This window comes from Pleurodeles waltl, chromosome 7 (assembly GCF_031143425.1).
Source record: "Pleurodeles waltl isolate 20211129_DDA chromosome 7, aPleWal1.hap1.20221129, whole genome shotgun sequence".
Taxonomy (NCBI): domain Eukaryota; kingdom Metazoa; phylum Chordata; class Amphibia; order Caudata; family Salamandridae; genus Pleurodeles; species Pleurodeles waltl.
This window is the reverse complement of record NC_090446.1, coordinates 334,403,347-334,429,987: the sequence shown is the minus strand read 5'-3', so window position 1 is coordinate 334,429,987 and position 26,641 is coordinate 334,403,347. Positions and strand designations below refer to the sequence as shown.

Genomic DNA, 26,641 nt, shown 5'->3' with positions numbered 1-26,641 from the left:
TCCCACGACCTCGGGATCTCCCGCCCATCTCAACACCGCGTAGTTGTCCATCTTGTTGGTCTGCTGCAGAAGCCGGCCTTTGGTCCTCACCATGCTAGATGTGCCCCCCACCCCCAGTGGGCCCCCTGGGCCCCACGAGGCCACAGGTCCCGCACGATCCACAGTCCAGACACGGTGCGACGGGTCACACCACCCCCAACCAAGTGGTCTCTCTGCCGGCACAGCGGGCCACCTCAGACCCATCCACTTTCTCCCCTCCAGGGGGTGGGAGGAGGGGGCCCCAGGTGCGCCACAATATCTGCTCCCAAAAAGTGCTAAACGCAGGGGGGGAAGTGGGTGACAAACCACTGTTTGGTCTGGGTGGCGACACCCCATCCCCCCTCACTGACCTCAAGAGCCTTGTCACAGGAAGCAGTCGCCCCACCTGCCGGCCGTCTCACTGCGGTTCACCCAGCCAGCATCGGCTGCAGGCCTCCCGTGGCCACTGTACGATCCAAAAATGGGGTAGAGGGCGCGTTCCCTCACGGGCCAGCAAATCACTGCCGTGGCCTCTCCCGGTCCCCGTGGCCGATCAGACTCATTTCCAGAGGCCCCGGCCGGGCGCCCTGTTCTCTGTCAAGTGACAGGCTCCCACAATCAGCACTGGGCCTCCCTTGCTGCGCGTTGTCTCCCGGCCTCCAAGACGCACGTTCGGGCGTGCCACTCACAGAACCGCCCTGCCCCCAGAATCGCCGCTCCTCCACCTCCAGAGGCATCGGCCACCCATTCCGCACAGACGATGCAGATCGATGGCAGGATAATTGGGGGACTTAGCTCGATTAGGTGAGGAGCTCCAGTACATGTCGGCCATCTTAGCCGGCGCCTGGCCACACCCCCAGTTGCTTCAAATGTTGATCCCATGTGTGACTATATATTATTATGTCATTCAGATACTCAGCTGCGTATTCCTGGTGGGGTCTTAAAATTATATCCATCAATCTTTGAAAAGTAGCAGGGTCTCCATGCAGCCCGAAAGGCAATAATGTAAACTGATACAGTCCTGAGGGTGTAGACAAGGCTGTCTTCTCTCTATCCGAAGGGTTCAAAGGAATTTGCCAGTATCCTTTTGTCAAATCAGGCGTGCTCAGACAACGGGCCTGTCCTAGGCGCTCAATTAACTCATTGACCATTGGGTTTTGGAACCAAAAACACTGGATAACACCACGGACTAGTGGATGTCTCTATAATCCCTGCCTCCAACATGTCCTTCACCTCTTTCTCTACCGGCTGTCATTGTGCATCAGGAAGGCAATAGGGTTTTTGTCTAGCAATCTTCCCCTCTGGGGTTCTAATATGGTTTTGGATCAAATTAACCCTACCTGTTTTTTAGAAAATGTTTTGTTTCTTTTGATCACAGTTTTTATTTGTTTTCTTTGTTCATTGGTTAGGTCTACTCCATAGGAGGGTTCTGATGCCTGGTCTTCTTCTTCAGGGGTGGTTAGTAGAGGAATGTCTAAGGCGTTTGTTTTGGTAATGAATAATGCTGAATTAGCCGGAGGGAGAGTAGTATCATTCTCTTTCCACTTTTTCAGCAAATGAATATGATATATCTGGCTTTTCCTTGAACCCTCTGGGATTTCAATCCTTTAAGTTAAAGGGGTTATTTTCTCCATTACTTTATAAGGTCCTTGCCATTTTGCCAAGAGTTTGGTGTCATTTGTGGGTAGGAGAATCAGGACTTTACTGTCTATTCATAGTTCTCTTAATTTCTTTCCTACGTCATACTGCTTCTTTTGTCTTTCCTGACTTTCTTTGAGATGGGATCTTACCTCTTCCCATACCCTGTGTAAATTTTCTTTTAACTCTCTGGTATAGGTCGATATATCTCGCAACTCTTCCTCAGTTTCCTCCTATTGCTCTTCTGCCATATCTAACAGAGTACGGGGCTGTCTCCCAAATAACAGTTCAAATGGACTATGTCCAGTAGATGCCTGAACGTGAGTCCTGATAGCATATAAAATTAAAGGGAACTTTTTGTCCCATTCTTTTCCTGTCTCAGTTATGGTCTTTCTCAGCAAAATTTTGATGGTTTTATTGTACCTCTCCACCAATCTATCCATCTGGGGATGATAGACAGAGGTACGTATTTGTCGGACTCCTAGCAACTGACAGACTTCGGCCATTAAGCGGGACATGAAGTGGGTTCCTTGGTCTGTTAGGATTTCTTTTGGAAAATCTACTCTCGAGAAGAAACCAATCATGGCCTGAGCTATGCTTTTGGTTGTCATACTGGTGAGTGGGATGGCCTCTGGGTATCTGGTAGCATAATCCACCAAGACCAATATGTACTGATAACCCCTAGATGAAGCTATAACTGGACCCACTAAGTCCATGCATACTCTGGAAAATGGTGTTTTGATTATGGGCAACGGGATTAGTGGGACCTGTGGTTCATAACTGGGGGTGGTTAACTGACATTTAGGACATGCTCAACAGTGCCTCCTGATGTCACCAAATACTCCTGGCCAATACAAACGGCGAAGTAAGTATTCCTCTGTCTTGTCCCTACCAAAGTGGCCTCCCCCTACCTGACCATGGGCCAAACGAAGGTCCTGTTCCCTGTACCTGTGGGGAAGAACTAGCTGTTTTTTCAGGGTTCCCTGTTGTTGGACACACCTATATAATAGCCTGTTTTTGCCCAAAAAATAGGGATCCAACTGAAGGGTAGGGTTAGTGACTGCTATTGTCCATGCATGTTTGAGGGTAGGGTCATCCCGCTGACATACCCTGAATTCCCCCAAATTGGACATTACTCTTTTCTCATTGGGAACGTTTGCCACGTTTCCTAATTTTTTTATTCAACCGGTATGCTGATTTTTTAGATCTTTTCTGGCTTTTGGTCATTTGATCCTTGTCTTTTATTTGTTCAAATTCTTCCTGGGAGAAAGTGCTTCTTGTAACCACGACTTCATGGGATTTTGCCTGTTGATACTATCCAATAAGTACTGAAAAGCGGAATAATCAGTGCCTATTATAATGTCCTCTACTAAATGGGGAATTCCTCCTACCTGGACTTTTTCTTCCCAGCCTCTCCAGTTTACTGATATCTCAGCCAATGGATATTTTTTACTGTCCCCACGGACACATGTTATCACCACGGTCTCTTCTTGCAACCATTGTTAATTAGAAACGAGTTTTTCATTAATTACGCTTTGGCTGCACCCTAAATCAACAAGGGCCTGTTTGGGTATTTGGGTATTTGGGTAACAGTCAAGCTGTCATGTGTTGGGGAGTTGTCCCTCCAGCCCACAAGACTCTTCCTCTGGTCAATTCTATCTCCATTGGTTCAGGGTTTGGGCGTTTGTGGGGGCAATTTCTTGTTATGTGTCCCCACTCTGCACAGTTATAACATTGGGAGTTGGAAAAGGGTTCCTTTTTCAGGAAATGCCCAGTTGGGTTTTTATCTATGGGAAGTCCCGGTGGAGTCTTCGTGAGTGGGGGAAGATGTGGAGTCTTTTGAACTGGTGGTAGACTTTTGCCCTGGGTCACTCAAAAATCAGGGACTCTATGATGTGCACATGCTAACTCAATTGCAGAAGTAATAGTCACATCAGGATGTTGCCTTATCCAATTTCTTGTGTTTACAGGTAATGCATCTAAGTATTGTTCCAGTAAGCTAGCCTTTAATAGTTCCGCTTTAGTGCTCTCTGTGGGGTTCAACCACTTAAATCCTTCATCCTGTACTCGGTAAAATAAAGCCCCGGGATTCTCTGATGGACTTCACTTGGTCCGACAGAATCGTAAGCGATAACTCTCCTTGTCCAGTCCCACTCCTTCTAGTATGGCTTTCTTTATCTCACTGTACGGTGTTACCCCCCTGGGTTGACAGCTTGATAAGCTGGTTGCAGCACCCCTGTCAAAAGGGGTGCAATATACGGCCCAGGGCTCACGTGGCCAATTGGCAGATATGGCAACCGTCTCGTAATTAGTGAAGAAGGAGTCAGGATCTTCTCCTTCCTGATATTTCTGCAACACAGAGCTGGATACTGTTGGGTGTAACCTCGTAGTAGCAATGGTTTCAGTCAATTTCTCGAGGGCTGTTTCATGTACCAACTGATTACTAGCGATTATGGTAGCTTGATTCTTTAATGCACTCTGCAGAACATCTCTATCCGAATGGGCTTCCTTAACCTGTTCTTCCCATAAGAGCTGTATGTGTCTTTGCCCTTCAGCCAATTGGGCGATCATGTCAGCGAGGGTAGGTTTGACCTCCATGACTTCCTTCCCTGTATAGATAGTCTTCTAATCCCACTTCTGACACCACTGTAACAGGGGACCTTGTCCAGTGAAGTATATTAGGCTTTTATTCAGTATATAAATATTTGACTAGCTGGACTTTATTTGTTCCCAACACAGAAGTCTAATTTTCATTTGACTATCTAGTGGTCATTGCATTGTTTTATTATGATTCTGATCTCCTTCCCGTCTGACAGTTTCTTTGTTTCTTCCTAGGACATCAGGATCCTCTGTCTTCCACTCCCAGCCAGCCAGCAAAAGAAGGGGAGAAAACAAATGGAAAACCGTTGTCAGGTAATTGGTCTCTCTTATCTCAGTATCTGTTTCATTGTTTTCTGTGTACATGCCCGTTGGCGTGCTTAGGGGTAGGGAAACCTTTGTTGTGATTGTAATCAGTTTTAAAAAAAAGTTGTACTGCCCAAGGACCCAGTATTGTTTTTCTTTTCTTAGGGTCTCCTTTATTTTGTTTTTGTTATATGAATTTGTGCAGGTTTAAGAAAAAAGAGCAGGCATACCAAGTGAAACAAAACAAACTATGGTACGAATATAGTGCTTTTCATTATTAGGTATTGGTTCCTGAGGCAATAACCCCCTTCACCTCCACGTGCCTGTGATTTCCTATGTTTCCAAATCCTTCCCGGTCCCGCCCTACCTTTCCCCCCAGCCCTGTCCATTGACCGCGCAAGCAGTTACATACCTGAGAGAGCCACGTCTCTCCAGGGACATGGCTGGCTTCTCCACTCTTCCCGTTCCTCGCAGTGGCTCTCCAGCTCTTCTCATCGATTCCTTTTTGGTTTTGGGTCCAACCTCAGGAGTCTCTGCGTTCCTTCCATCTCTGCCTCTCCTCCTCCGTTTCTCCTTGGTGTCGGGTCCACGCTCCTGTGTCTCCCTGCTCTTCTCCCGTCTTGGCACGCTCTCCTCTCTTCTCGACGCGCTCCTCCCTTGTCTCCTCTCCTCTTCCAGCTTTTCTTTGTGTCCGGAAAACATCACTGACGTCAGCACATTCCTCCATGCCTGCATCTACTACGACCTTGGAAGACCTCCATGGGGGACTCACACCTCAGCCCGTCCGCCGTGTATTCCCGTGCCCTATCACACTTCTATACTGGTTAAAAGTGGCCAGGGCACGGTGGTGCTTCATTCAGCTTTAGTTATTATCCAGTTTCGCAGTGGGCTATGCTGAGCTTTACATTTAAGAGGGTGTTTCTTGGTTTGGTGTGCAGGGGCCTTATTTAACTTGGGTCCCTGCTGACCTTCACAGGGACTCTTCAGATTACTCTGAGCGCCCTATGGACTGCATGAAGGTTGGCTTCTGTTTTTCTCTCCCCTCCAATATCTGAGCATCCTCTTGAGCCTCTGGAGCTACCTCCCCAGCTGAGCAGGCGACCGAACCACTATCTGCTTCATCGGGGGAATCACTTAGGTTCACAGACATAGACTGATTGTGGGGGATTTGTAGCATGTCGTGGGTAGAATACTGAGAGTGCGCCAGTCATGCAATATCTGTAGATGCTCAAGTGTTCGGCTCTCCGCCCAGACCAGCCTGGACTGCTTGCAGGGGCTCACCCCTTCAGTCACCACCGGAGAGCGAGCTGAAATAACTTGAAGTGCTCCTAGAGCAGTCGATTGAACTCTGAGGCAACACAGTATCAGCTATCACGTCCATGGCTGCCACCTGTTCCTTAGGCGTTGAGGAGTTGGAAGAGATGCTACACTGTTGCAGTGAGACTCCACTTCCTAAATCTGCTACCTTGTTGCGCCCCCTTCATTGCAGCCGCTGTGCTGAAAGGGGCAGCTGAGCAGTCGAGGGGAGCTTTGCAGTTCTGGAAGCTGTTACCGCCATCATTAACATACTGGCCAGAGAGTTCTCTTACCCCCCCTGTCCAGGGGCCACCGAGTCCATCAGCCGTAAGCAGACTGAGTGCTGCGCTCAACCCCAGAAGATTAAGGATGGGCTGTCCCACTCCCGAGGCTCTTTGATCCATAGTGGTTCACTGCCATATACACGGTCCATCCTCCACAGGAATATGCTGCCTCGTCTCAGGCCAGGTCCTCGCAGCATTGGGCACTGCGCGTCCTCCTCAGATATCGTTCATACAGACCTGCGCCATGGAGTTCAGTGGTCTGGGTGATCGCAGCCAGTACTTTAGCCCCACAGGAGCTGACTAGGTGGGGCCAAAAACCAGTGCAAGGAAGCAGCATCAGCTCCAACCACCCAGCTGCCACATAGAGGTAAGTAGGAGAGCGATCCCTTCTATATGGTCAAGCAAAATTGTGTCCGAGATCTCCTCTTTAGTTAGTCCGGGTTACTGCGTGGGCATAGGCAGTAGGTTTACCAGGATTGCCGAGGTAATCAGATTTCGTCAGGCAGAGGCCAGGCCATGATCACGGGAGCCATGGGGGGAAGCTGGCCCTTAGCTGCGGCATCAACCCACAATCTTCCCACAATGCCCCTCCTCCTCTTCATGACATGCCTTTGATTTCTATGTGACACTCCCTTGTTTTCTTGGAGTTTACCCTTTACCTCTAGCATTCTATTGTTGAGTACCTAACACCAGGGCCATAGCTAGATGACGTTTTGGGCTCATGAACCTAAGTAATGATAAAACAAAGGTATACTTTTGATGGGTGAATTTTTTTCTATCTCTGGAAAATTTTGAGAAAAATGCTCCAATGATAGCAAGATTTAAAACTATGCAATACATTTTTTCTGTTCACTGATTAACCATTATTTTAGAAGAAAATTAGTCAGACTGGCTGGAAGGGTTAGCAAGGATCTAGCTACACCAATCACTTGAATAACATAGATCCTTGTTAGGCAACCAAGGCAAAGGAGTGTAAATTTAAGGGCACAGTCTAGGCTTGTGTGTAATAGATTTGCGGTGTGTAGTGGGCATGGGAAAGCTATCAAGTGGCTAACTTTCCATTTTCACTTCACAGTCATTTTGTGCAGCGAGGCATCAGAATTTTATTTGGTGGGGGAGAGAGCTATAACTAGCATTGCATTATGAGTTTTCATCTCATTCTGGTATCCAAATCAAGCCCTTAGTCTCTAACACAATTATGTATTTATAAAGTACACATTCACCTTGAAGAGTTACTTAGTACTAAATAATAGCTATTTATGGTTATACAACTCAATGGTACTCACTTTAATGACATTAGAAGAATGAAAGGCTGAGTTAACAACTATGATTCAAACATGTGACAGTTGACCAAATGCATATCGCATTGTTAATCCCTAGAGTATCTAGACACAGCTGTTACAAAAGTACAGCTCTGGCCAGACTATGAGTTTATCAAGAGTGTTTATTACCCAATCACAGTGCTTAATTTGTAAAAAATTAAGTTCTGGGACCCTTCTCGGAAGGCCACTGCAGCCTGCACCACCTATTGCCCCTGCCAGCGCAACCAATGACAGTACCAACATAACACCTTACCACGCCCCTTATACAAGTGTGACATTTCAGACTATTTCAGGCTACACAAAGCTATAATCATGATGTGAGAGGACAGGTATTATTCAATTTCAGTTGAAATTGACTTAATACATACAGTTGCTATGCTAACCTCAAAACGAAACATTCAGCGCCACCATGTGATGGACTGTCAATAGAGCCGGTGCTGACAATTAAGTGCCAGTGCCAAGCACCGAAACCACTCACTCAAATTAAGCAGTGCCCCATCATATTGTGTCTGAGCGCAATTCCTTCTGCCACCTCCTTGAATTAGCCCTAACATCTTGTTCTCCCCGTCACTAGTGAGACAAGTGTCACTGGGGTTAATTTGGTCATTCAACAGTAGGGCAACTATATATTAGACCCTAAGACATCATTGTTAACCTATAGTACCTATACAGAATCCTGCCCTGTTACTACTTTCTGCCCCAGAAACCAGACAACACGCCTCTCTATTTCTTTCTCACTTTATCTGCCAAATGTGAGCTCAAAAAAAGCTGTGTATGTGGTAAGTGCAGTAAAAATAAAACGTGTGAGGAACCCAAACAAGGTGGATAATTCACTATGGTGGGCAAACAGCTGAACTACACCCATTATGATGGCAGACCTTGGCCATAGCATTTAGTGATATGGGATCAAGCCCCACTATTACCACTTAAACAAAAATGTTCATAATGTATTGAAATCTGTGCTTCACCCCCAACACAGTGGAATATTGCTGGGGACAGCCTTCTTTCTGCCTTGCCATCAGAACCACCCCCACATCAACTGTGATCTAGTGGGTAAGTTTGAAATTGTGGCAGCAGGAGGGATTTTTTTAAATCCTGATTTCTGAATGTGAGTAAGGTCTGTGAGTTTGGACAATTATTCTATTTCTTTCAAACATCTTTGAAGACTGCACCAAGTCTCCTGTTTGCTGTCCCACTATATTACATTTGGTAGGACAAGAGCCTGGGAAGAGGCAGTTTTTGTTCTCCCATGGCACCACATTGTCTCACCTGATTCAAATATGTGGCCAGGCGTATTAAATGTGTTTAAAGTCTTCAACAGTCCAAATTGCCATTTTTTGCAACAAAATCTTTTTTTTACATTGTACTAAACCCATTTTAGGAGTCTGCAAAATGTAATCGACTCCTAAAATGGGTTTGTGACTCCTTGTCAAATCTGTATTTGGAAGAACATGTAGGCATCACTTCCTCCAAGTACCAATTTGAACTGAAATCCGGATGCAAAACATTAAAAACTTACTGACGTCCAAGGTGGGGTACTAACCCATTTGCAAAAGGAAAGTTTCCAAAGGGACCCCTTTCTTTTTGTTAATTAAAAAAAAAGTTTGTTGGGGAGTGTGCAGTGGTGAAGGAGACCACAGCAAACTTTCAAACAAACTTTTTCCAAAAAAGAAAACGTTGTTTTCAAAACACAGCCTGTTTTCTTTAAGGAAAATGGACTGAATCTGAAACAAATATTCATTTAAAAGGCGTTTGGAGACATGGTGGCCTGCAGACTCTTGCAGACTACCATCCCTATGATTATGTCCAATCGGATTGAGTCACAATTTGCAAACTACCTCATCAAATTAATGACGTGTATCTAATTATGGCTCATTCCGATTTGGAATTAACACATAGATCAGGTCGCAAAAATCCACATTGGTCAGAAAAACACTGGTTGCAAATTGTGACCAATTTTTATGTGGCCAGTTTAATAGTACACCTGACCCTTAGTTATCCTAATGCCTTTATCCATTTAACTACCTTTTGGTGAGAAGCTTGAAACAGACTCAATAACAGAATTTAGCGCCATGGACATGTGCTGTTTTCATTCAGACATGTTTTGGATTTTATTATTTTTTTATGGCTAAAAGAGGATTCGTGATGGGTATCTGCTATCTGGACCACCACTGTACCTGGATAATGAACTCCCATAACACAATAATGATTCTTAGTTGCCGTCTTCGGTATTTTCTTTGAACTTGAAAAACGATGTCAGAACAACCAAGTAAGTGCTCCGTGATCACACCGTTTGTCAGCAAGCAGTAGGGAAATCCTCACTTCAAATCCAGCAAATGAAAAGATCAATATCTACCCACGGTTAAATAATAGATCAGATTTTATGGAGTAGGTGAGTTGAGAGCAGTCAGTGACGTGAACCATGTCGAACACGCCAAAGCTTTGCCCCTTAGTGAAGCTTCTCCAATTGCTTCGATGAATGAACATGGTAGATGAGGGGTTGCTACTCTTCCCTAGTTCTGACCCAGTCCTTGTTTCCTTGCACACTAAGGCCCATAATTATACTTTTTGACGCAAATCAGCGCTAGCGCAGATTTGCGTCAAAAAGTTTACCGCCAGCTAACGCCATTCCAACGCACCGGCCGGGCGTCTTATTTATGGAATGACGTTAGCCCGCGCTACGGCCTGGTTAGCGTCAAGATAAATGACTCTAACCGGGGGGTGGAGGCGTAGGGAGGAATGAGGGTTGTGCATCAAAGAATGGTGCAGGTCAGGTTAGAGTAAAAAATATTGACTCAAACCTGACTAGCGTCATTTTTTGATGCACAACCCCCATGGAAATGACTCCTGTCTTAGCAAAGACAGGAGTCATGCCCCCCTGCCCAATGGCCATGCCCAGGGGACTTTAGTCCCCTGGGCATGGCCATACTTACCTCTACGTACCGTAGATGGGTCCCCCCCCATCCATGGGTGTCCTCCAGGGATGGGCGAGGGTGGCAGGCGGTGTCCCTGGAGGCAGGGAAGGGCACCTGTGGACTGCTTCAATGGTCAGAGACCATGGAAATGAGCCCATAGGTCCCTTAACTCCTGCCCTGTCCCAGGCATTAAAAAATGACTCTAAATTGGTTAGAGTCATTTTTTAAGGCTCTCCCTCTCCCGTACATCATTTTTGCATGGGAGTATAAATAAGGCACAAAGGTCTTAGAGTCATTGTTTGCCCTGGAACGCCTACCTTGCATCTCATTAACGCAAGGTAGGTTTCCACAGTAAAAAAATGACTCAAACTCCATAAATTTGGCGCTAGACAGGTCTAGGGCCAAAGTATAAATATGGAGTTAAGTTTGTGCCGGATTTGCGTAAAAAATAATGACGCAAATCCAGCGCAAACAGAGTATAAATATGCCCCTAATTCTAAAATATCAATACACTTCTGGGAAGAACACTGCACAACCTCATTATGCAGTGTATTGCCAATCAATCACAGTCTATATGATCAAAATTCAGTCCATGGCATCAAAAGTCTTGTTCTTACATTATACTTAGAATTAAAACAATGCATACATTTGGTGTCCAGTATCAGTTAGACACCGTACAGACACCCCAATAATGGATGATCCTGCATAAAATGTACCATACCAGTGAAAATGAAAGTGGCCCAATAACACAATATATAGAGCATGCATACTGATTATGTATGTATGTACATTCATTACCAAAGTGCAAAGGTCAAATTTCATGTTATTACCACAGTTCATTGTAACTAACCAGCAGTACAACCAATGCTCAGTATCTTACAAAGAGCCTTTTACAGAGACTTGTCAGACAAGACAATTCTTCTGATAACCTTTTGGCCTAGTCATATTAAGTGGGCTATTTATTACAACTGTTTATAAAGGGGAGTGCCAAGGTGACACATTTGGGGCACTCTCTCTCTCAAGCATCAAAGCCATACTCAACATTGGCAATAGCTAGTATATTACCCTTTGCAAAAATGTGTTTATATTATATAAAAATACATATAGGCAGTGTAGGAGGCTGGACTGGCTTGTAGTGAGTACCAATGGGTACTTACACCTTGCACCAGGCCCAGGTATCCCTTATTAGTGTATAGGGTGTCTAGCAGCTTAGGCTGATAGATAATGGTAGCTTAGCAGAGCAGCTTAGGCTGAACTAGGAGACGAGTGAAGCTCCTACAGTACCACTAGTGTCATATGCACAATATCATAAGAAAACACAATACACAGGTATACTAAAAATAAAGGTACTTTATTTTTATGACAATATGCCAAAAGTATCTCAGTGAGTACCCTCAGTATGAGGATAGCAAATATACACAAGATATATGTACACAATACCAAAATATGCACAGAGGAGGCATCGAACAAGACAAGGAGCCCTCTCAGCAGCAGGCAGCACCCGCAGAAGTGCCAGAAATAGGCACTACGAGGATGCGTGAAACGGTGCTCACCCGAAGTCACACAAAGGAGTCCGACGTCGCCGGAGAACAACTTAGGAGGTCGTGCAATGCAGGTTAGAGTGCCGTGGACCGAGGCTGGACTGTGCACAAAGGATTTCCGCCGGAAGTGCACGAAGGCCGGAGTAGCTGCAAAAGTCGCGGTTCCCAACAATGCAGTCTGGCGTGGGGAGGCAAGGACTTACCTCCACCAAACTTGGACTGAAGAGTCACTGGACTGTGGGAGTCACTTGGACAGAGTTGCTGGATTCAAGGGACCTCGCTTGTCGTGCTGAGAGGAGACCCAAGGTACCGGTGATGCAGTTCTTTGGTGCATGCGGTTGCAGGGGGATGATTCCGTCGACCCACGGGAGATTTCTTCGGAGCTTCTAGTGCAGAGAGGAGGCAGACTACCCCCACAGCATGCACCACCAGGAAAGCAGTCGAGAAGGCGGCTGGATCAGCGTTACAGAGTTGCAGTAGTCGTCTTTGCTACTATGTTGCAGTTTTGCAGGCTTCCAGCGCGGGCAGCAGTCGATTCCTTGGCAGAAGGTGAAGAGAGAGATGCGGAGGAACTCGGATGAGCTCTTGCATTCGTTATCTAAGGAATCCCAAGAGACAGAGACCCTAAATAGCCAGAAAAGAGGGTTTGGCTACCTAGGAGAGAGGATAGGCTAGCAACACCTGAAGGAGCCTATCAGAAGGAGTCTCTGACATCACCTGATGGCACTGGCCACTCAGAGCAGTCCAGTGTGCCAGCAGCACCTCTGTTTCCAAGATGGCAGAGGTCTGGAGCACACTGGAGGAGCTCTGGGCACCTCCCAGGGGAGGTACAGGTCAGGGGAGTGGTCACTCCCCTTTCCTTTGTCCAGTTTCGCGCCAGAGCAGGGCTAAGGGGTCCCTGAACCGGTGTAGACTGACTTATGCAGAAATGGGCACCATGTGTGCCCATGAAAGCATTTCCAGAGGCTGGGGGAGGCTACTCCTCCCCTGACTTCACACCATTTTCCAAAGGGAGAGGGTGTAACACCCTCTCTCAGAGGAAGTCCTTTGTTCTGCCATCCTGGGCCAGGCCTGGCTGGACCCCAGGAGGGCAGAAGCCTGTCTGAGGGATTGGCAGCAGCAGCAGCTGCAGTGAAACCCCGGGAAAGGCAGTTTGGCAGTACCAGGGTCTGTGCTACAGACCACTGGGATCATGGGATTGTGCCAACTATGCCAGGATGGTATAGAGGGGGCAATTCCATGATCATAGACATGTTACATGGCCATATTCGGAGTTACCATTGTGAAGCTACATATAGGTAGTGACCTATATGTAGTGCACGCGTGTAATGGTGTCCCCGCACTCACAAAGTCCGGGGAATTGGCCCTGAACAATGTGGGGGCACCCTGGCTAGTGCCAGGGTGCCCTCACACTAAGTAACTTAGCACCTAACCTTTACCAGGTAAAGGTTAGACATATAGGTGACTTATAAGTTACCTAAGTGCAGTGTACAATGGCTGTGAAATAACGTGGACGTTATTTCACTCAGGCTGCAGTGGCAGGCCTGTGTAAGAATTGTCAGAGCTCCCTGTGGGTGGCAAAAGAAATGCTGCAGCCCATAGGGATCTCCTGGAACCCCAATACCCTGGGTACCTGAGTACCATATACTAGGGAATTATAAGGGTGTTCCAGTAAGCCAATATAAATTGGTAAAATTGGTCACTAGCCTGTTAGTGACAATTTGAAAGAAATGAGAGAGCATAACCACTGAGGTTCTGATTAGCAGAGCCTCAGTGAGACAGTTAGTCATAACACAGGTAACACATTCAGGCACACTTATGAGCACTGGGGCCCTGGCTGGCAGGGTCCCAGTGACACATACAACTAAAACAACATATATACAGTGAAAAATGGGGGTAACATGCAAGGCAAGATGGTACTTTCCTACAGGCAATGGTGTTGGGTCAAACAGCACTCACTTTCTGAGTGGTGTCCACTTTCTTCTGCTAACTTCTACCTCACACCCTTGTTGACCTGGCAGGGGTGTGGCACGCACTCTCCCCACTAAGCTATAGGGTGCTGTGTGCCTTCATATTGTGTCAGTGCTGTGGCACCTTACTAGCCACGTCACAGTGGGCAATTTCAATATGAAGCCATGAATCTAATAGTTTAATTTTATGTTATGTGAGTACACTAGGCTGTGTTCTGAAAGCCACAATGCAGCAACTTGCAGTGAAGATGTGAGTGCAAGAGACAATGCAGGTGTGAGTGAATACTTTAAAGAAGTTACTGCCTACATGCTACCATTTTAGAATACGAAAGTGCGAGATTTTGATAATAAAATTGTGGGAATGTATTTTCCCCATAGACTTCTATTAAATGAGAGGCAATTTCAGGCTGGCGATAGCTAAAATAAAGCCTCACAATCAAGAGTCTTCCACCTGAATTGGGTCTATTGGCATGTATGTTACTGGTGCAAGTATCAATCCTACTGTGAGTACTAGTGCCAGTGCATGTGTGAGTGCAGTTGTGAGTGAGGTTACTCGTGCTAGCACTATCACAGTTGTGATTAATGGTGTGAGTGCCGTGTGAATGCAAGCGCCAGTGCAAGTCCTAGGATGGGTGCAAATGCCAGTGAAGATTTGAATGCATGTGCAACTGACGTTACTGGTACTAGTGCCAGTCTATATATGAGCGAGGTGGGAGAGAGGGTACTGGTGCATGTTGCAGTACATGTACAAGAGTAGGAGTGAGGTTGCTGATGCATGTGCCTGTACAGGTGTGAGTGAAGTTTCTGGTGCAAATGTCCATGGTGGTGTGAGTGCATGTGTAAGTGTTAGTGATTTCTCTGGTGCAATTGCTAGTGCAGATGTGACAGAAGGAGCCAGCACAAGCAATGGTGCCAAGGGCCCTAATGTAAGTAAAGAAAATAAAGTCCTTCATAGCCCCTTTATGTAATAGAATACTGTCAAATTTGAGATGCAGAATGTCCCTCATTCCCCTGCGTACCCGTGCTTCTGCAGCACTATTAATAGCTAGGCTCCTAGCCTGGCTGTAGTGTGCTGCAGGGGTCATAATCAGCCACTGGGTTTTTGCCTACCACGACCCTTATGTGGCTCACTCACCAGGTGCAGGAGGTGTTGCTGTAGTTTGTTTGGGTGAGTTGAGAGCTCCACATCATCCAACAGAAAAAGTTGATTCCTCAGCTCCAGGCCAGTCTAGAAGGAAGTAAGGGGCTGCTTGTGGAAGCGACACTCAGCAGAAGCTCATCTACTCCTACAGTGTTCATCTGAATCAGTGAGCTGAGCCCCACAGACCTGGGCTTCTCGTGCTCAGCCAGTATTTTTGGTTTTCCAATTGATGCATCAAGTGCCTGTCCATGAGCCCTACTACTCCCACTAAGCTCATAAGGACCCATCCATTCCAGACAGAAAATGTAAACGCACACTCTAGGGCCCGTATTAATACTTTTTTAGTGCCGCTTTTGCGCCGCTTTTTGACGCAATAGCGGTGCAAACTTACAAAATACAATTGTATTTTGTAACTTTGCGCCACTTTTGCGCCAAAAAATGATGCAAATGCGGTGCTAAAAAAGTATAAATATGGACCTAGATATTTTGTTCTAAGTGCATTTTCACGGTCCCAAAGTGATTCTACATATCCAAGTGAGAAAACGAAAAACAAGCATCAAAACTGATGCATTTAACAGGGGGTGGAGAGTGAAGTTAAAAAAATAATAGGTTAGCCGGGCCCAGTCACCTGCCTTAGCCTGTTTCCCTACCTTACTGTCTTGCTCTGCAGACAGCTCCAGGTTCTTTCAGTTTCAGAATAGTTAGCAGGCAGAGGGAGATCGCGGACATGCAGTGTTGGAGCTTAAACTTAAATTTGTTTTTAATAATGAAAACTCAAAGTTTGCTTTCAATTGGAGAGGCCAGACCAAATTATAGCCAGGCTGGGCCATGTCCCCGGGCTTCGGCCCTGGCTAGCACTGTTATATACATGTAGCTTTTTGCATTGCCCCTGTACACTCACATGTTTAACAGTTTTCCCAGAGCCTTTCCAGCTCTGGTGATGTTCGAGCACACCTGTTTATTCTGTATTCCTCTCTTTTTATGTACATATTTTGTTGGGGGTTCTCTGGGAACTTTCCTATTTCAGTGGTATCCTCTGTGTCTGTCCTCAGCTTTAGGACATTCTATTTTTTTAGGGTCAAGTTTGCGATACATGCAAGACGTTATAATAAACAAAAAAAGCTTGGACCCCGGCCATTGCTTACCATTTTTTGGCTTGCTGGCACTCTTCTTTACAGTCTTCTAGTTGGTTGCTTAAGGCATTTCATCATGTCCGTTCCTGTCTCTGGAGCAGGTAGCAAGCACTTACTGATCCAACTTAATCAGTGCCGTTCTGTTGCTCCCGACATGATTGAGGTCCTATTTTGTTCTTTTTAACTTCTAGTGCCATGCAAAGACGGGTGACAGACAAAAGCGTGCCCAGCTGAACAAACAAATTTGCAAAGTTATATTTTCTATAGTTAACTCTTTTCTTTTGGTTTGACAAATGTTTGTTTCTCACTTTCTACTCATGTTTTCTTTTGTATTTCTTTGTGGGCGCTATTCTCAAAAGATGACGATTATCTTGTTCTAAATATTGCAAAGTGTCATTGTTGCTTTCTTGTGTCTAATTTCCAAAATGTTGCTTTAACACATAATTGTGCAGAACACCCCAATTCACCCCACTCCACTCCAATCTGCCCCATTCCAAACCACGCCAATCCAAACCAGCCCATCTCACTCCACACCAATCCACACCACTCAGTCCAATCCACACCTGACCAATCCACCCCACTCAAATTCAAACCTCTCCAATCCATACCAAACCAAGTACCCTAACCCAATCCACCACACTCCAATCCTCCCAACCCACCCTAATCCAATCTTCCCTACTCCTATCTAAAACAATCTGCCCCACTCCAGTCCACAACAATCTGCCACACTCCATTCTGCCATACTCAAGTCCAAACCAATCTGTCCCACTCCAAACCAAACCAATCTGCTCCAGTCCAATCAAAAACAATCTTCCCCACTCCAGTCTGCCTCACTTCAACTCATAACACTCTGCCCCACTCCAATCTGCCCCATTCAAACCTATCCCACTCCAATCTCCCCACTCTAATCTGCCCTACTCCAACTCTGCCCACTCTAATGCAAAGCAATCTGCCCCACCCCAATCCAAAACAATCTGCCCCTCTCCAGTCCAAAATCCAATCTGCCCACTCCAATCCACCCCACTCCAATCTGCCCCAATCCAATGTGCCCCAATCCAATGTGCCCCAATCCAATGTGCTCCCTCTAATCCTAAACTTTCTTCCACACTCCAATCTGCCCCACTCCAATCCCTCCCACTTCAATCCAAAACATTCTGCCCCACTCTATTCCGCACCACTCAATCAAATCCACCTCACACCAATCTAATCCACCACACTCCATCTCAATTCACCCCACTCCAGTCCAATCCAGTCCACCTTTATCCAATCCAATCCAATTCCAATGCAATCCACCATAATCCATCCCACTCCAATCCAATCTACCCCAAACAAACCCAATTCACCCACCCCAACCCATCTCATTCCACTCCAGTCCAATTCACCCCACCCCACTCCAATTCAATCCACCCACTCCAATCCTGTCCACTGCACACCAATAAAATTAACCAACTTCAATCCAACCCACCTCACCCCACTCCAATGTAATCCATCCCACACCAGTCCAATTCACCTACTCCAATCCACCCCACTCAACTCCACCCCATTCCATTCAACCTCAATCCAATCCACCGCTATCTAATCACCCACTCCAAACCATCCCACTCTAACCCACTCCAAAAACTCCACCCCACTCCAATCCAATCTACCCAACTCCAATCCACCTCACCTCATTCCAATCCAAACCCCCTCAATCCGTTCACCTCACCCCAATCCAATCTACCTCAATGTAATTCAATTCACCCCAAACTTCTCTAATCCAATCTAGTCTGATCCAACCAACTCTACCGTAATCCAATCCAGCCCACCCCAGTGCAGTCCACCCCACTCCAATCTAATCTATTCAGCCCAGCTCACCCCACTCCAATCCAGCCCACCCCACTGCAATCCAATCCAACCCACTCCCATACAATCCACCCCAATCCACTCCAGCCCGCCACAGCCCACTCCAATCCACCATACCTCAATCCAACTCACCCCACCCCAATCCACTTCAACCCAACCCACCCCAATCCAACCCAACCCACCCCAATCCAATCCAGTCCACCCCAATCCAAACCAATCTGCCCACTCCAATCCGATCCACCCAATCCAATTCACCCCATCCCATTTCAATCCACCCCCTCCAATCCCATCCACCCCACTCAACTCCAATCCACTCCACTCTAATCCAGTCTACTCCAATCCATCCGACTCTACCCCTATCTTCCCCAAACCAATCCTGTTCAGTCCACCCCACTCCAATCCAAGTCACCGAGCCCACCCACTCCAATCCAGCCCCAATCAAATCCAACCCACTTCCATACAATCCAGCTCATTCCAGTCCAATCCCCCCAACTCCTGTCCAATCCACCCCTCTCCAACTTCAATCCACCTCACTCCACTGAATCAAATCCACCCCAGTACAATCCAATCCACCTCTCTCCACTCCAGTACAATCCAGTCCACCCCATGCCAGGGCAATCTAATCGGCTCCACTCCAACCCACTCCAATTCACCCTGCTCCAATCCAATTCACCCAACCCAATCCATTTCACTCGACCCCCATCCTATCACTCAAATTTAGTCTACCCACCCCAATCGAATCTATTCTACTCCACTCCAATCCAATCCACCCCACCCCATCCAGTCCACCCAATCCAATCGATCCCACTCCAATCCAATCCAACCCATTTCCATACAATCCACCGCATTCCAGTCCAATCCACCAAACTACTGTCTAATCAACCTGTCCAGTCCACCACACTCCACTGAATCCAATCCTCCCCACCCCAGTCCAATCCAATCCTCCCCTCTCCACTCCATTCCAATCCAATCCACCCGATGTCAGGGCAATCTAATCGGCCCCACTCTACTCAAATCCACTCCAATTCACCCTCCTCCAATCCAATTCACCCCAACCCCATCCACTTCACTCCACCCCATCCTATCACTCCAATTCAATCTACCCACCCCAATCCAATCTAATCTACTCCACTCCAATCCACCCCAATCCAATCCATCTCTCCCTATTTTTATCCACCCCACTCCAATTAATCCACCCCACCCCATCCAGTCCACCCAATCCAATCCACCCCACTCCTCTCAATCCACCTCACTCTACCCTAATCCAATCCACCCTACTCTACTTCAATCCAATCCACTACACTACCTCAATCCACTCAAAACCCACTCCACCCTATTCCACTCCACTCCACAACGATGCACTCTATGACACTTTCTGCCACTGAACCACTGAACTCTATTGCCTTCTACTCAACACTAGAACACTCTACTCCCCCTAACTCAGTCTATGACACTCTACTCCAAGAAATCCACTCTCCAACAGGCTACTCTCCCACTCCACTCTAGGGCACTCCAAATCACTAATTTTTAGCCATGCTGAACAGCAGCCACACTGGTGTACAATATGACAAAAGCACATTACTGAAGCGAATAACTCTTGTATAGGCAGACCATTTGGCTTTGCCAATGATGTTGCATCTGAACTATCAGGGTATTTTCTGCACACACTCAGAAGTGTTACATTTTTTACAGTAATCATAATAGTTATTTTATTTACAGCTTTTCACTTTTTATTTCTCTATTCACTTAATATTTTATTCATTTGCTTTTCACATTCACTGATTACTTCCAGGCATTCAATGGAAAGGTAAGTGTGTTTTTCTTAGATTGGTAACACTTTGAATGATCATTGAAAATTTTAGGTCCGGATTCAGTAGCACCTGCTGCCAGGAAGGGGTGTAGGGGGCAGCAAGCGGAACGGGGGAGAGGCAATAATTCATTTTTTTTAAACGTACCTGCTGCCTCAGAGTTCTGCGGCTCCAGCTGCATTGGTTCTTCTCATCTTCTTCCTCCCCTCCCTACCCAATCCCGATACTTCTCTCATGCTGATAGCCAGCATGAGAGAAGCACAGGGATTGGCCTGAGTGAGCTGAAATGCCACTCAGGGAGGGAGTGAAAGACTACGCTTGGTCTCCACCTGGCTATGTTTCACAGCCGGGTGGAGACCAAGTCTTTCACTCCGGCTCTTACGGCTGGCCAAACTGACATACACACTTAAAAGTGCACATACCACTCCCCCTGCTGGTGCTGCCCCGCCCTAACTATGCAGAAAAATAAATTGATAGTAAAATATTTTTATTATCACTATATTTTTCTGCTTTCAGGAGCAAGCGACACTCCTCTGCCATAGCGGAGGGGCCACCCTTGTCCAGATTACAAGTGGGCTGGTGAATTTCAATATGCGTGGCAACTACGTTACAGCACATATTGAATTCTGAGTACAGTGGTAGTCACCACACCTCCCACAAATGCCACCTTGGAAATTTAAGCTGTCAAAGTTGCTGAAATTTACCTGGTGAAAATGTACAGTAAATATGATACATGCAGAATTCAGTGTGGGAAGCATAATAAGCATTAATTAAAACCATACCATGACGGTATTTATCAAGTGTAGTAAATACTTCACCTGATTCCAGCCCACTTGTAATCAGGGCCTAGACGTAAGATTTTATAAGATTATTTTTTCTAAGAGAACAATTCCAGAGAAGATGAGAGTAGTAATTAAAATGAAAATTCAGTTCAATTGAACAGGTGTGCATTAGGGATCTGGTGAAAGGTATTACATCCCACAATAATAAACAGAAAAATCGCTAGCAAAAAGAGGACAGTGACTGTTGATTAAAGTGAATTTCAGTATGGAGATATATTCATTGTCATGGCAAATAAACCAAAAATCACACACACACAAAGGTTTTTTTCTTCTCCACTGCAAGCTGATTGGTTAATACCACACAAGGATTTACCAATATCGTGTTGTACATTATTTACAGGGTGTGGAATTTTCACATCGTCTGTAGTTCCACATCTTAGAATATGTAATAGTGTGGTAATAATTCCCGTTTTTGCTTCCTCTGTGAGATGAATCTTGAAATATTTGCAGATTTCTCTGCTTGAGTTCCGCCAGGTTTTTGCTAGCAAAAATTTTGTATGATAAAACCAATGGGTGTGGTAATCTCCACACATCTCTGAACTCTGATTCAGGCACAAATTCTTGTTTGTGCCCGAAATGTGGTTCCTGCGATGAACATGAGGTCCAAAATATCAGAGTAGCATAAACGGTCACAGAAGGTGACATTTTCAAAATTCATTATGTACTAAGGGGCCTGAAAAACAAAAGCATTATTGATTTTCTTTCGAAAGCTGTTTCTAAAATCCCATCCCCATATACAAATTCTGAAATAAATTTTTCTGTCTGTCACTTGGCTGGTTGACAGTGATGATTGAAGGGGCAAGCCAAAAGAGATATGTCTATAGTTTTAGGATAGCTTGGTAGAGACAGCTTGCTGACGATTGGTCAAGAAAAAATGAACAAACATAGCCCAGTGCAAGCTACCATGTATCATTAAGGTGCACTTCCAAGGTGTCATCATTACAGTATGAATTGCTTGAAATGTTCCAACAAGACATTTTCCACTGTATGTTTCAGGTTGCACAAGATGCAGCGAAAACCACTGAGCACTCGATTTAATAACATCTCTTAATAGAGTTTTTACTGTGTCTTGTGGGGGGACCTCAAGTCAGGGTAATTGGCGGGATGCTTTTTGGGTCCTCTATTCAATTCGCCCTTTAATACAGCTAGGATTTGAAATTGCTTACTTCAGGGTCTGTGAAGGTACAAAAGCTAATGTTCAAACTTGACGGGATGTAGAACTGGACCAGATATTTAATAATCTTATCAGATTCATGATCAATGATATTATCTGACCAAAAGAAGTAGGAGTCAAAAATATCTGTATTGTTTTTCCTAGAGGACAAGGAATGGATTCCCAGTAGGAGCCTGCCCACCAGGGCATATATTATAGAGAGGGACCACTGTACTGGCCAGTGGTGTAACGAAACTTGAAGGGGGGCCCTGCAAAGTACATGGAGGGGGGCCTCCCTCAGACCCAGTCAGGAGCTCTCAGGGCAGGGGCTCAGCCAATTGTGCACAGTGCGGGCTGTGCTGAGGGCCCCCCCTGGAGCTCGTGGACCCTCCCACACCACAGGGGCTATAGGGACTAATGTTACGCCACTGGTCCTGCCCTGTTCCACAATGTACCTTTAACCAGGTGCATATGTGGAAGGTAAATCAGCTGTTTGAAGCTGCCGGTCTACCTTTCACCGTGCAGATGACAATGCAGTCTTCTTTTGAAAAGGGGAGAAGGGTAGACATACCTCTGCAGGTGGGTGCAGTAAATCGTTGCACCCACCTTCAGGGGGATCTCTGGAGGGTCCATAAGATTCTCTTTCCCCTCCTTCCAAGAGGGATTCTCGAGAGTGCACAGAATGTGTAACAACTCTATGAGCTCACAGTCTCTTTGACTCTGTGCCTGCATCTGTAAAACAGCATGAGTACAGAGGCAAAGTGCTTCCAGATTTGCATGGAAGTCACACCCCAGTAGAAATGAGTGAACCCTCACTTGGGATCGCGCCAGTGATACATGAGCCGCAGCATAACTTAGGTTACTGAAGTGGCAGAACAAGTGTCAGAGGCACCTTCTATCATACCAAAGTGACTTGGGATGTAAAAAGTGCCTGCAGATGCCCTTGTCGCCTAAGGGGCATTTTTGATATTACACCCCTAGCCTGAACGTAATTTATGGGTCGGGGTTTTGACCCCTGGCTTGCACTTTTGAACCCTGGCACTGCCCTTGCGATCCGTGGGTCCTGAGATGACAAAAACAGTGGTAGAAACACAGGGGCAACTTTGGTTGGGGCTCCACTTCCTTTGTTTTGTGTCAATTTTCTATTACATTAACAGAGAATAATATTATATTAGTGCAATAAAAATGGAGTACATTTAGCTGGAAGATGACCCTCCCTGGCAACTGAAGTAAATACAAAATGCCTTTAAATGTATGTCATGTGCATGCTTGCAGGTGAGAATGTGTTTAAGTGAGAGACAGTGGGCCTCATTTACAAAGTTTTGGTGCAGGGCAGCATCACAAGCCTTTTGCTGTGCTGCCTTATGTCAAAACAAAAGGGCAGGAATGTGCCGTCTCTATAAGATATGGTGCCTTCCTCTCCTTGTTCCATGCACTAGTGAACAAATTGCTGCCATGTGCCAGTGCATGCACCCTTGCACAAAAACAATCACCAGGCTTTTTCCTCCTTTATGTGGGCAGCATTCTGCAGCATACATAGAAAGAGGAAAAAACAGGGAGAAATAATGTTTCCTATGTATACAAAACCTTGCAAATCTGGTAATATGTCAGATTCCATGGGTGTTGCGTGGGAACACCCACAGCAACACCCATGGAACGCCCTTTCACACAATAGTAATGCATGAAAGGGGGCCATATCTACAAGGCCTCGTAAAGCCATGCAAATTAGCTTTGTGTGGCCTTGTAGATATGACCCTGCAGCCTGTGCCCATAGTGAGTCAAAGAAAGTGACGCACCGGCGGCACAGGCCGCTTGTAGATGAGGCCCAGTGTGTTTTTGTGTGAGTGTATGTGTAAGTAAGTGAAAGTAAAGGTGAAATAGCTCATGATGTCACTTGTGGTGCTCCTTTCGCTACCCCTGGCACTTTGGTAAAATGACAACCATGAGCCCTAGACATTCTTCTCGATGTTGACCGCTTATCTTATATGAAGAAATTTACTGAACAGCTCCGCCAGGGATGGCAGTGCAGTAGAAACTACATCTAATACTCCATAGGCACCAAATAATGTTTCGTGGAAGTTGGACTCTACACTGATTTTCTTTCGGATGATCAGTTTACACTCAGTCATTGTAGTACGGACAATTTATATTTTATAACTGAATATGCAGTTCAGAGGGAATTTGGAAAAAATGTCTTTTTAGCAATTGTTCTGTAATTTTGTAAAGTTATTAACGGTTGCCAGGGCACCAATAGCATATTCATAGTTTGGCCACTAATTGTGTTGTCATTCATGGTTCCACTGCCATATTAGGTTCTTCAAATAACATGGTCGAGAAAAGAGAAGGTTTATATACCTAAACTATTTTTTCTTTGGAAATTAAGGATGTAAAATATATTCAATTGCAGTAGCTTTAGTCTTATTAAGACGAGGGACTTGTAACGTAGGTAGGAGGTGCTGCATTCCCTTACAGGAAGAAGGTGGGTGTTTAAATATAAATGTGTTTAATAGGAGCCCAGTGATGGAACTGAAAATGTACAATTTGGGATCCTTTACTAAAGCTCTGTAACAATTCAAGACTAAGCTGGAACCATATGTGAAAATCCAGACTGTAGCTGTACCTTCAGGGAAATTTGTGTCACTCAATTTATCATGCAAAGGTATTATCAGGCTACCCTCCAAAGCGCAGCAGCGAATTTGCAACCAAATTGTTCATTAATCTTGAAGCCACTGCCTCAGTTTTCTGCTAGAAGCTACCAAATTAATTGCTGTTCATAAAGGATTTTATATCATGTCTTCTTTCCTTAATGTTGTGGGTGCAATTGATTGCACTCATATATGGGTTGTGCCTCCTAATACTATGAAACAATTCTAAACCTGACATGTACCTATTCTCTCAATGTAAGTTTTGTCATTCAATTACACATTAATTGGTCAGTCTCACTGGATCCACCGAGGACGTATTTAAGTCATGATGCAGCAACATACCATGCATCATGATGAAAATGTAGCCTGAGGCCAATTGGTTACTTGGTGAATGATACATTTATTTTTCAATGTTTATTTGTTTTTACGGAAGCCTCATTTTCCCTAATTTATTCTGGAAGTTGATGTATGTGCTTTCCTATTCAAAGACTTTTGAAGCAACCTAATGTGATTTATATGGATAGTGATGGTATTAAGTGATTGAATGAGTTATAGAGAGACCAAGGAATCATGCTCATTTAGAATTCTTTTGAATAATTTTTATTCTTCACAACAGTACTACATAGTGCATAGTTACTTCGAGAAAAATAAGGAAGTCGTTGTATCATAAAACATACTATATTTGTATTACGGTGCTCACATTTGTTGTAAAATTTCCCTGTTCAGAAAATCTTATAATTTTCAGTAAAATAACTTTAATGCTTTTCTTGATTATTCATATAAATGCTTTTGTATGACCTCTATGATAGACACGTTAACTTTGTCTTAAAAATAAACCCAGGGACAACGTAGTTACTGTGTATAGCATGCTTCATGCACGAAAAATGCCCTACCATAGTAGATGGCGATTTTGTGATTTCTTTAAAGTCACAGTTGCTATTTTCCAATTCGCTAAATATGAGTTTTTTGCGCAATTAGCAAATTTGAGCTGCAATCTGCAAAAGTCTCATAAGCAGTATCTGATCACATCACAAACAGGAAATACATGCCAGCAAGCACATTACAGGTGAAGGAGAGCTGAGGACGAGCAAGCATTCGGAGAGAAGGTCATTATCTGGTTTAAGCACAATCCATATACGTCCTGTTTCATCGTTGTATCTAAAAATAGAGCATTACAATTTCTCTGATATTGATATCTGATATTGAATAAAGGTTTACATACCTTTCATACGTTTCGTTTTCCTGAACTATGTCTATGAGGAAATGTAAACAGAGGCTAATGTAAAGGTTTTTTAATTCTGAAAAACAAATGCTGATTTGTTTATGTAAACTAATAATATTTTTACATTTTTAATACAGATATTACTTCACTGCGGCCAGTGGACGCGGAAAGATATGTTGAGTCTGATTTTATTTTTCCAGATTTGGGTGAAAGCAACATGGCAATATCTGTGTCCACCAAATGTACCTGTTGTTTGTGATGTACGTCGTATGACCAGAAGACCACACCCATAGGCTACTGAAGCCTCTAAATAGACAGATCTTTGTCATCTTAGACAGAATGCAGACATACACTCCAGATGTTATGAAGGGCTGCAATTGAGAAGCATGCTAATGGAGATGTGCCAATTTGTCGTTCATTTCATGTACTGGAGTCATCTATGCTCTTAGTTCATAAATATCCTGCATGAGAAAAACACTTTAGTACTCAGGTTGAGGTAATGCCCGGGTCAGTAGCTACCCTGCGCCGTGACTCCATCTCTAATATTGTAAAAGAATGATACCGCTTTTTTATAGAATGCCCTGTTTTGTTGTTCATTGGCTAGAGTAGACTTGGCAATGACACCGCCATATTCTCCTGACTTAAATTCAACCGGGCTGGAATGGTTCACTGTGGTGGTGATGTTGCCAAGGATCTAGTCCATGTAAAGTGACAGCTCATGAGGCAACTACTGAGCAGACATCAGCTCCAGAAAGTGAGGAGTCTTCTCGCCTCTGAGTGTCTTTGCTGATTATGTATGGGGTGAGACACACTGGGGGCAGAAGCAGAGAGGGAGGAGAAAGAGCAAAGACAAATGGAAGCATATATTGGGTACAGAAAAAAAGAAGGCACAAGTAAAAAAAAAATATTTTTTAAATGATGTTTGAATTAACATAAATAGTAAGTTCATTGCTTCCATTGTTCAATA

The 26,641-nt window shown here is 45.0% G+C and overlaps 1 long non-coding RNA gene across 1 annotated transcript in view; it reads left to right on the top strand.

Moving 5' to 3' along the window:
• The window catches only part of LOC138304068 (uncharacterized), a 100,518-nt gene extending 74,637 nt beyond the window's left edge, over positions 1-25,881 (top strand). Inside the window, exons 2-3 of the long non-coding RNA XR_011205495.1 lie at positions 4,492-4,569; positions 25,812-25,881. This is a non-coding gene — a long non-coding RNA (uncharacterized lncRNA). The remainder of the gene's footprint in view (positions 1-4,491; positions 4,570-25,811) is intronic.
• Positions 25,882-26,641: the final 760 nt, after the last annotated feature.